Here is a 12,735-nt window from a genome sequence, read left to right as displayed (position 1 = left end):
CCTCGGGCCATGGAACAGGACCGCCTCCGGGACATAGACGAGGAGTTTGATGATGCCCTGGCCCGGAACACCACAGAGTGAGCCGCTGGACTTGCCCGCCGCCTTTGTATATAGTTCTTTAGTTTTAGGTTTCCTTTGTTTCTTCTTATGATTTGGAGTCGACGGACACTGCTCCACTTTTTGTATATAGTTGCATTTTAGTTAGGGTTTTTTGTAGGTTTCCTTTGTTCAGTTGGGCTCATGGACCCTTGGATGTTTTGTACATAGTTCTTCATTGGATTGTTTTTTTTTCTTTTTTATTTATTCACCATGGAGCAATGGTCTTTGCATTTATTTTTCTCTCTCGGATTGATTTTATTTTTAATGTGACTTTGGACAACATTTTTTGGGATTTGGATTTGTAGTTTTGATTTTTTTGGGCGGACATGCAGCTTATCTTTTTTTCATTGCCATTGTAGTTTGTTTCATTTCATTTGCATTACATTTTTTTCAATACAATTTTGTTTTCATACTTCACTGTGTGGTATCATCTCATTGGTTTCATGCATGTCATGTTGGGTGTTTTCCCATTCAATTGCAACCATTGTGTGTGACGGACATGGGTTCATTTGCTTTATGAACATTGGGAGTGTAACATGTAATTTCCATTTCCATGTGGGTGAATGAATTACTTGGTAGGGCCTTTTGGCTGTGGAGGCTGACCATAACGCACATGATTGGGGATTGTGAGGACCTGGGTGCAGGGGGACATGAGTGGGGGCCTGGTGGTGCTGCCCCTGCACTGCTGGGGGGTGGGGGTGCAGGGGGACATGAGTGGGGGCCTGGTGGAGGGTGTCCCTGGATGCTGGGGGGTGGGGGTGCAGGGGGACATGAGTGGGGGCCTGGTGGAGGGTGCCCCTGGATGCTGGGGGGTGGGGGTGATAGGGGACATGAGTGGGGGCCTGGTGGAGGGTGCGCCTGGATGCTGGGGGGTGGGGGTGCAGGGGGACATGAGTTGGACATAAGTGGGGGCCTGGTGGAGGGTGCCCCTGGATGCTGGGGGGTGGGGGTGGTGGGAGACATGAGTTGGACATGAGTGGGGGCCTGGTGGAGGGTGCCCTGCACTGCTGGGGGGTGGGGGTGCAGGGGGACATGAGTGGGGGCCTGGTGGAGGGTGCCCCTGGATGCTGGGGGGGTGGGGGTGCAGGGGGACATGAGTGGGGGCCTGGTGGAGGGTGCCCCTGCACTGCTGGGGGGTGGGGGTGGAGGGAGACATGAATGGGGGCCTGGTGGTGCTGCCCCTGCACTGCTGGGGGGTGGGGGTGATAGGGGCCATGAGTGGGGGCCTGGTGGAGGGTGCCCCTGGATGCCGGGGGGTGGGGGTGGTGGGAGACATGAGTTGGACATGAGTGAGGGCCTGGTGGAGGGTGCCCCTGCACTGCTGAGGGGTGGGGGTGGTGGAAGACATGAGTTGGACATGAGTGGGGGCCTGGTGGAGGGTGCCCTGCACTGCTGGGGGTGGGGGTGCAGGGGGACATGAGTGGGGGCCTGGTGGAGGGTGCCCCTGGATGCTGGGGGGTGGGGGTGCAGGGGGACATGAGTGGGGGCCTGGTGGAGGGTGCCCCTGGATGCTGGGGGGTGGGGGTGATAGGGGACATGAGTGGGGGCCTGGTGGAGGGTGCCCCTGGATGCTGGGGGGTGGGAGACATGAGTTGGACATGAGTGGGGGCCTGGTGGAGGGTGCCCCTGCACTGCTGAGGGGTGGGGGTGGTGGGAGACATGAGTTGGACATGAGTGGGGGCCTGGTGGAGGGCGCCCTGCACTGCTGGGGGGTGGGGGTGCAGGGGGACATGAGTGGGGGCCTGGTGGAGGGTGCCCCTGGATGCTGGGGGGTGGGGGTGCAGGGGGACATGAGTGGGGGCCTGGTGGAGGGTGCCCCTGGATGCTGGGGGGTGGGGGTGATAGGGGACATGAGTGGGGGCCTGGTGGAGGGTGCTCCTGGATGCTCGGGGGTGGGGGTGCAGGGGGACATGAGTTGGAAATGAGTGGGGGCCTGGTGGAGGGTGCCCCTGGATGCTGGGGGGTGGGAGTGATAGGGGACATCAATGGGGGCCTGGTGGAGGGTGCCCCTGGATGCTGGGGTGTGGGGGTGATAGGGGACATGAGTTGGACATGAGTGTGGGCCTGGTGGAGGGTGCCCTGGATGCTGGGGGGTGGGGGTGCAGGGGGACATGAGTTGGACATGAGTGGGGGCCTGGTGGAGGGTGCCCTGCACTGCTGGGGGGTGGGGTTGCAGGGGGCCATGAGTGGGGGCCTGGTAGAGGGTACCCCTGGATGCTGGGGGGGGAGGTGATAGGGGACATGAGTGGGGGCCTGGTGAAGGGTGCCCCACACTGCTGGGGGGTGGGGGTGCTGGGTGACATGAGCAGGTGTGCAGGGTAGTCCCCTGTGGTGTCGGCTGCCTGAAGGGGCCGTGGAGGGTGTACAGGGAATACCTGGGAGCACACAGCCAAATCGCGTGTAGAATTTCCTGCGTACCCCTGAAATACACGTACCCAGCCAAATCGCGTGTGGAAATACCTGCGCACGTACCCTGCCAAATCGCGTGTGGGACTTCCCGCGCACCCCTGAAATCCACATACCCTGCCAAATCGCGTGTGAGACTTCCCGCGCACCCCTTAGATCCACGTACCCATCCAAGTCGCGTGTGGGAATTCCCGCGCACGTACCTGGCCAAATCGCGTGTGGAACTTCCCGCGCACCCCTGAAATCCACGGAACCTTCCAAATCATGTGTGAGACTTCCCGCGCACCCCTGAAATCCACATACCCTGCCAAATCGCGTGTGAAAGTTCCCGCGCACCCCGGAATACACGCACACGTTATTTTTCAGTCAGCGGGTGTCCGTGTTTGTGGGTACCCCTTTGCACGTCATTTGTCCTGGAGGGCCACAGTATAGGACATTCATCATAGCTGTATATAGGTGCTATTTGTTGGCGCACCTTTTGGCGCACATTTATTACAGGCGCAGAGACGCTACCGCCTGCTTTCTTGTGGCGGTCGTGTTTGTGCCTGTGCGCTGGTTTGACCGTGCGCTTTTTTGCCCTATTCGATTCCATGAATACGTGTTGTAGGCGAGCGTGTGGGCGTTCCGCGCACTTGCACCCTGTACTTCCCCCGTGACGCCCACATTTTGGCAAGTTGTTCCCCATTCCGAGTGTTACGCCCCGTGTTCCGCCTACTTTTGTTGTGTGCGCCGCGCTATGTGAGATTTTCGCTGTGGCCTGTGTGATTTTCGCTGTGACCTGGCGCACGCCGTTAGATGGCCTGTGCGCCAACGTGCGCCGCGCACTTTATTAGCGCACATCCGATGGTTTTCTCGCGCACGGCCTTCCCTGAATCGATGTGCGCTGCTTTTCATGCGATTTCCGCACTTGCACTGCGATTTTCGCTATTCCACTGCCAATCGCACGTTTTTGGCCACATGCGCCGCGCTAATTATTCCATGAATCGGCCTGTATCAAATACTTTAGACCATTATACAATTCATCCTTTGCACTCTAATGATACCATAGAAGATGCACTGGAAACATACCAAATGCGTCAAACAAAAGGATCACCAATCAGAATATGGGAAAAAAGTATAGAAGCACATGCTTTTCCTCTACTCTTTCCTACTGGCAAAGGAGGAAGGTACGATGATAGAAATATTCAAATATCAGCTTCAGAATACCACTCATTACGGATGTATTCTGAAGATCCCGGATTTAGACAAAATGTGGAATACATATTCCACCTACTCTTTGAAAGGGAACTAGCAACTTTATGTTACGGAGTTGCACACATATTAAAATCAGGATCACACTTTCAAAATATGACAGCTACACAATTATTACAAAAAGTGCAACAAAACGATGAGGTTTTACAATCAAATATTACAAATCTATTAGCAAATATGTGTGTACTAAAGAGTACTGGTTTCAACGTCATGGAGATGTACGTTGTATGATCAGAAACCTTGGCCCACCCACTGGTTTGTTACATTAAGTTGTGCAGAATATGCATGGGAAGATTTACATGATTTCCTACCATCGCTTCATTGCTATGCTACATTTTATTTGTAATAAAACAGTTCCTCCCCTTGGAGAAGTGCAACACTTCTTTTGGAGAAAGGAATACCAAGCCAGAGACTCACCACATATCCACATGCTTTTATGGATTAAAGATGCTCCTAAATTTGGTCAAGACAGTGATGCCACTGTTTTACAGTTTATTGAAAAATATGTCACTTGTGAAATTCCATCAGAATCCACAAATAGTGATCTTCATGCACACATTTTACAATTTCAAACACATAAATGTGGCAAATATTGTCGTTGCAAATACAAAAACAAAAGGAAATACTACATCAAATGCCGATTCGGTTTCCCTAGGCCAGTTACAAACACAGGTCAAGTGAACAACCTCATGTCTTCAGTTAGACATAGTGTTAAAGGTAAGTCACCTAAAAATACATATTACATAAAAAGAAAAGATGAAGAAAAATATATCAATGATTACAATGCAATCATTTCCCACTTATGGAATGCAAACATAGATGTGCAGTATATTGCAGACAATTCTACTGCAGTTGCACGATATGTCACAGCATACTTGACCAAAGCAGAAAAACAGAGCTCCAAGACCTCTGGAATGACCTGTCATCGGAAAAAACAGTGTCTCAGAAATTATACAGCTTGGGCATAAAAATGCTCTCCCATAGAGAATGTGGATCATATGAAGCAGCAGATCATTTAACTGGTACTGCATTGTATGGTAAATCTGAAAATATAGTATGGCTAAGTCTTGGTCCAGCTAAATCTAGAAAAAGAGTTCTAAAATCCTACGAAGATATAGAAACAATAGTTAAACGTGATCCCAACAGCCAAGACATTTTAAAAAACAATTTATTGGACACATACTGCCCAAACAGAAGTAATAAAACATGATGAAAAAAAAGGTAAATACAGGGTGACAAACTGTGAAGGCAGCTTAGTTAATCTCACTACACCAAATATAATTAATCATATCAAATTGTTATTGAAGACTCCTCAACATAAAGAAGTATATTACATATCCCTGCTATAACTCTTTAAACCATGGAGAAAAGAAGAAGAAATACTAGAAAACTATGACTCATGTGAAGATGCTTTCAAAGCAAATGAAAGCACTATAACTGATGTAAACTTTACACAATACAAAACAATGTTGCACAATGAACAGCAACATGAAGAAGAACTCCAGGCCCAACTAGATAAAGACACTCCTGACAGTAGTGAACCCTCTGTAACAGGAAGCCAAGAACCACTGGGAGAACCACTAATAATAAATGAGGCAGAATTAGCTATGATAGAAGTAGAAAACACCATGTGTCAGTATGAAGATAAAGAAGACTTAACTATACTACAATCAAAACTAAACAATGAACAACGTAGCATTTTTGAAGAAGTAACAAAACAAATTGCACATGGTGTACAACATGAAAATAAAGAATGTTCCTGCCACAATTATAAACCTATACTACTGTACCTCAGTGGTGAAGCTGGTTCTGGCAAAACATTCCTAATCAAAATCATCAGTAAGTTCCTTCAACAATTGACAAACAACAAACTGTCAGCTGTTGTCACTGCCCCCACAGGTGTAGCTGCCTACAACATAGGTGGTGTCACGTTACACCGATTACTACTATTGCCAGTAGAACACCAGAACAAATTAGACTATTACAAACTTTCTGCAGAAGCTGCAATGGAACTACGCAGAGTATTGAAACAAATGAAAATGCTACTAATAGATGAAGTGAGCATGGTCTCCTAATGTTGGCTTTGATTCATCTCAGATTACAAGAAGTACTCAAAACAAACTATGAAGAGCTCTTTGCAGGAAAACACATTATTGTTTTCGGAGATCGTCTTCAATTGACACCAGTAAAAGGTGAGCCCATTTTTAAAACATTAGGACACAAACTCTGCCGTAAAACTGTTGGCAGCATTGGAAATAACACCCTTTGGCAACATTTCCAAAACAGAGAATTAACAGAAAACATGCAGCAATCTGCAGATCCCAATTATGCCAACATCTTAAAAAGTATCAGAGTTGGTATACTTTCTAAAGAAGAAGAAGCAATATTGAAAACCCGGCACGTGAATGCACTTTATGGCGATAAGCATGTGCTACAGATGTTATGGAACAATTAGCCCACAAAAATGTCAATTGTATGGCCTTAATGCCAACTCCTGCAAGCTGTTTCAAATTCAATGAAATAATGTTAAGTTAAGAAATGCAACCAATAATGGAAATTAGCACCACAGACAAACTAGATGTACATGGTATGACACTACCTATGTGTGACCAAGCCACAACAAGAATAAATAGTTTAGAAAAATCAATCTCAAACACAGCAGGCTTAGAAAAGATATTAAAATTATCCTTAAATTGCAGAGTAATGCTTAAACGTAACCTTGACGTGGACCAAGGACTAGTGAATGGAGCACTGAATACAGTTGTTGGCTTTCAAACATACCAACGTGACAACAAAATTCAGTTTGTCAATATTCTCTTTGACAAACTTTCAGAAGTAAAAAGGATAGGACGCTCAACAGCTCGATTCCTTCTCTTCAAAGACATGTATGTACGCAGAGAACAATTTTCTCTAACTCTTGCAAATGCAGTCACGATTCATAAATCACAAGGTCTTACCGAGACAAAGCAATGATATATATTGGTAACACAGTCTTTAAAGAAGGCAGGAGCTACGTAGCACTATCACGCTTACGTACACTTGACGGTCTATTTCTAATCAACTTTGATGCAAATAAAGTAAACGCTGATATTCCTTGCATTTTAGAATACAATAGACTTCGCTCACTATACACCCCCATCTAAACACATATTCTGTTCCACAAAGTATAACGTTATAAAAGAAAAACAAATCAAACAGAAATGCAACAGGATGTCACTGCAAATCCTCCAAAGAGAGTAAAAGAAAGTAATACTTCATCAAGTACCACAAGCAAAAAAGAATCAATTAGGGAAAGTAAACCAAGCACTTCTTCAAAGAAGGAAGACAAACTCCAAAAAAGCAGTCAGATACAGAACTACCTGGTCCATTTAAACTCTCAAATATAGTTGGTGTAAGTTGCTACGCAAATGTAGCAATGAATATTCTTTTTCAATTACCACCAATTGTTGACATTTACTTACACAGTACAAACCCATTGTGTATGCATAAGTTAGTACTTCACAGAAATGCAGCAAACAATCCTGATAACACATATAGGCCCTCATTACAACCCAGGCGTTAAGGGGTTAACGGTGCCGTAAAAGGTGGCAGCGCCGTTAAATCCTTAACACCTGATTACGAGGTCCCTTTGCGGGTTGCACTTTGACGCCTGCTTTTAGCAGGCTTTAAAAAACCAACCCGCAAAGGGACCTAGGGGCTAATTATGGTACCGTAATTTACGGTGCCATAATTAGCGCCTTCCCCATTCCCATTGAGCCCTATGGGGCAAAAATGGGAATGGGGAAGGGCCATGGCGGCATGGGGAATTACCACCCCGCCAACCTCGGAATGGGGCGGTAATTCCCCATTCCGCCATGGCGAAGTCGGTAAGTTACCGGCATGGGCCATGGTGCTATTAGCACCATGGTACAACACATGGGTCGTAATGAGGGCCAAAGTGTTTATGGAATAAGACAACAATTGGACTACTGTGCTGGAATGGTGAAATTCACTATAAACTCACAGGAAGATCCACAAGAATTTCTAATGTACTTACTACAAGTACTGGAAAACAAAAACATACCTATAAATGAAATCTTTCAGATTTCATACATGTGGAAACATACATGCACTCTCTGCAACAATGTGACATAACAAGACATCCCCAATGAACGCTTCATATATATATCAATACCAAATTGTAAATCCATTCCATTTCAGCAACTTGTACAAAATGCAAACCATGGTAGATTATGCTCTACCTGCAATTCAGATAATCGCTCCACGTTAGTAATACAAACACATAGTAAATACGTAATACTAATGCTTCTACGTTACAATGCAGATGGTACCAAAAACAACTGCAAGCTGACTGGATTCACACATGGTCAAATATCACTTGGTAAGAAAACCTTCACAACAATAGGTATAATCTACCACGCAGGAGCCACAACCAATTCAGGGCACTACACTGCATATATAAAAAAGAAATGTGGATGGTTTCAATGTAATGATAGTACCATTACTCTAAAGCAGAGATTACCAGCAAAACTTACAAATGCTTATTTAATGTTCTTAAAACTAAAATTTGATAACTAAACTGTACTTAAACCGTAAGTAAACTTGTAGTAAATAAATGTAAACTGTTAGAATATTTCAAAAGTTATCTAACTGCCCAAAGATTCTAAAATAACTAATCAGTTAAATGAATATCCACAAATTATAGCAAAAAAAAGACAGTTACTACGCCTACTGGTATCTAACTGCTCCAAAATTTTATAATAACCAATCAAATACATAATATGTTACTGCTCCAAAAAAAAAAATCCAACAAGCCTATGTATAAAACATTAGCCCGAAACAACAAGTGAACACTGAAAACAAACAAACAAATAAACTGTAGCATAACAGAAAAAGGTTTTTTTTTAAATCCAACATGTTTTTTTTTCTCCCACAGACCCAATGATTTTAGCAACGAACACAGAAACTGAGCAAATTGCACAGTACTCTGGTTTGTAATCTACTAAATATGAGGGTCCAAAAAAAAAAAAAAATGATTATACAATGTAGTAAGTCATTACAAAATACTAATACTAACATGCTATTTTCTTTTATTACAGAAATGAACAAGAAATACATGTACTCCAGTTACTAAACCAAACAGTAAGTATATTATACACTCTATGTCCTGGCCACAACCATCGCAGCATATCACACCCATAGTATCTTATAACTTTGCTCCTTATAAATGTGTTTTTGACCCAAAGTTATAAGCAACTATAAGTGTGATATGCTGTAGTGGTTGTGGCCAGGGCATAGAGTGTTGGGTGCATGGCCAAATGGCCATGTACCCAACACTCTATGCCCTGGCCACAACCACCGCAGCATATCACACCCATAGAGTAAAACATTTCAACTATGGCCTATGGAAAACTTTTAATGTCCGCGGACATTATGAGTGTTCTTAGAACACTTTAAACTTGACAAACAACAATACGGACAGCGTCCTCAGAACACCCCCATTTTGTTTATTTACGAACATTTCAGGACACCGCTCATGCCCCGTGTCTCCCTTCTTTCCTCCCCAACCCCGGCTCATGACCCGTGTCTCCCTTCTTCCCCCACCACCCACTCATGCCCCATCCCTCCCTTCTTCCCCCACCCCTGCTCATGCCCAGTGTCTCCCTTCTTCCCCCCACCACCCGCTCATGCCCCGTGTCTCCCTTCTTCCCCCCACCCTCCGCTCATGCCCCGTGTCTCCCTCCTGTACCCCCCACCCCCTGCTCATGCCCCATGTCTCCCTTCTTCCCCCCCACCCCCGCTCATGCCCAGTGTCTCCCTTCTTCCCCCCACCCCTCGCTCATGCGCTGTGTCTCCCTTGTTCCCCCCACCCCGCTCATGCCCCGTGTCTCCCTTCTTCCTCCCCCATCCCCCGCTCATGCCCCGTGTCTGCCCTGTTCCCCCCAACCCCCTCTCATGCCCCGTGTCTCCCTCCTGTAACCCCACCCCCACCCATGCCCCGTGTCTCCCTTCTTCCCCCCCAGCCCCTGCTCATGCCCCGTGTCTCCCTTCTCCCCCCGCTCATTCCCCGTGTCTTCCTTCTTCCCCCCACCCACCCCCCTGCTCATGCCCTGTGTCTTCCTTCTTTCCCCCCCACCCCCCACTCATGCCCCGTGTCTCCCTCGTGGTACCCCCCACCCCCGCTCATGCCCCGTGTCTCCCTCGGGTTACCCCCAACTCATGCCTCGTGTCTCTCTCCTGGTCTTCCCGACCCCCCGCCGATGCCCTGTTGTGTTTTCTTTATACACCCCGCCTTCCCTTTCCCTGGTGTCCATCTTGGTAAAAGATCTCCTTCCTACACCGGGACGCCTGCCTGTGGCGTCCCGGTTTGGGAAGAAAAATCTTTTTTTTACCACCCCGGGTTCCCACTTTGAGAACATAGGATGCTAGTGGTCTTCCTCCATTGAAAAGGACGTTATGGTTACGTTGCACTAATAAAAACCTATGAAATTCAGTAAAAATAAATGTGTTAAAGTGACTTTATGGTTAAGTTGCACTAATAAAAACCTATGAAATTCAGTAAAAAAGCTTTGTTAAAGGGACGTTACCGTTAAGTTGCGCTACTAAAAACCTATGAAATTCAGTAAAAAACGTTGTTAAAGGGACATTATGGTTAAGTTGAGCTACTAAAAACCTATGAAATTCAGTGAAAAAAATTTGTTAAAGGGACGTTATGGTTAAGTTGCGCTACTAAAAACCTATGAAATCCAGTAAAAAAGCTTTGTTACAGGGACGTTATGGTTAAGTTGCGCTACTAAAAACCTATGAAATTCAGTGACAAAACTTTGTTAAAGGGACATTATGGTTCCAAGTCAAACCGAAAACCCCTTGAAATTCGCCTGTTATGGTAAGCTAAGCAACCATAACTCGCGCCAACACTGTGCACTGCTAAGCCTAACACCCAGGACTTCAAAGATGACATCACAAATGTCATTGATGACATCACTGTTGACATCACATGTCTGACTCCCCCTTTTTTCCTTTCCTGACATATCTAGGCCACATGATTTTCTTCAGTAACAGCCAGGAACTAAAAATTGTAAATGTACTATATTCGTAGACTTATCCTTCAAGTATGTTCTTACAATAATTCCCTTAGGATCCAGTCATATCATATGAAACATATACATAGGGGAAGACAAAACCTTGAAAGACAGCAATCCTTTTTGTGCATTAAAATTATCAGTAGATTTATCAGCACTTTCTGATACTTTGATGTATTTTTATCACTGTACTTTCCCTGTATATGCTCATATTTGTATATGTTGTACTCACCCTATTTTCCTTAGGGTCCAGACACATCATGTTATATATATAGATAGGGTAAGTAACAGCTTTGAAACAGAGCAATCATTTCTCTGCATAAAGGAACACTTTCTGCTACTATTGCCGTGTTTTTTTTTACTTCAATTCCCTTGTATATATTCATATTTGTATGTGGTGTTGTCTCTTTGTGATTTGTCTATAATAATGCAATTATGTAGTAAGTGGGTTTTATTACCTACTTATCACAAGTTTCACCGTACGCAAAACTCTAATATGAAAACAGTTATCATTTCACTATTCAACATGGCAAGATTATGAATATTGCACCTCCATCATGTATGCTGCACGCAATGCCTATGTTTCTACATGAGTACCTTAGTATACTGGATTGAAGTTAATAATAGAATGCTATTTATATCAATGCATAGCTTAATGCACTGATTAGCACTTGATATTTATTCCAATAATCTTTGACACTTTTTTTATTAACATTACACTAAGAATCCCTTGTACAGACTTTTCATGAAAGGTAAATGCACATGTGATGTCATCAGTGATGTCATCAATGACATTTGTGATGTCATCTTTGATGTCCTGGGTGTTAGGCTTAGCAGTGCACGGTGCTGGCGCGAGTTATGGTTGCTTAGCTTACCATAACTGGCGAATTTCAAGGGTTTTTCGGTTTTACTTGGAACCATAACGTCCCTTTAACAAAGTTTTTTCACTGAATTTCATAGGTTTTTAGTAGCGCAACTTAACCATAACGTCCCTTTAACAAAGTTTTTTCACTGAATATATATATATATATATTACATGGCCACGGTAGTGGCCATGTAGTTATGGTTAAGTTGCTGTTTCCATAGGAAGAGCACTTTTTGGGCGGCTTATAACTTCGCTCTCCCTGGACGGATCATCACCAAACTTTGCAAAAAATTAGTTGGGTCACTCTGAATTTTTTTGCAAAGTTTGGTGAGGATTCGTCCAGGGGGGGGGCAAAGTTATAGGGGGGGTCCCAAAACTTTTTTTTTCCCATAGACTGAATGGGAAAAAACTTTGCGCACGGCTACAGCCCGAACCGCTGGACGGATTTACACCAGCAGGAGCGGCGGCCTGGTCCCAAAAGCGTGCTTTTGTAAATTTGGTGTAAATCTGTCCAGTAGTTTTTTTAAAAATGACTAAAAATGTAAGGCAAAAAAATTAGTGATATCTGCGTTCGCTTCGCGGACGGACTTCCCTGTTCGCTCCGCGGACAGCACCCCGATTGGCCCGTGGGCTTGCGTCATGTCCGCGGACATGCGACGTGTTCGCTGATTGGACGGCGAGGGGCGTGGAGCGCGCCAGATTTTCTGTGGCGCCCGCCATCTTGTATTCGCAGTCGACCGCGTACAGTGCAGTGAAACGTGGCTAAATAATTGTATTTAGTGCTGTGTGTTGGTGTGTAAGAATGTTTGGGGAGGGTGGGGGAGTATGAGATAGGTTCAATGCTTTGTTTTTTTATGTGCTAGACGTTTTTGTTGCGTTCGATTTGTCCGCGGAGAACACGGCTGTTCTGACATTTTGTAAATAAACTAAATGGTTGGGTGTTTAGAGGACGGAGTATGTGTCATTTTTGTTCGCAAGGAAGGTAAAAATGAGCTATGAACACTCGTGGTGTACTTAATTGTTCGTAAATAC

Source organism: Ambystoma mexicanum, chromosome 6p, assembly GCF_040938575.1.
Source record: "Ambystoma mexicanum isolate Mex_15411 chromosome 6p, UKY_AmexF1_1, whole genome shotgun sequence".
In the NCBI taxonomy this organism is placed as follows: Eukaryota; Metazoa; Chordata; class Amphibia; order Caudata; family Ambystomatidae; genus Ambystoma; species Ambystoma mexicanum.
The sequence above is the reverse complement of the archived record's forward strand: the minus strand, read 5'-3'. Positions refer to the sequence as shown.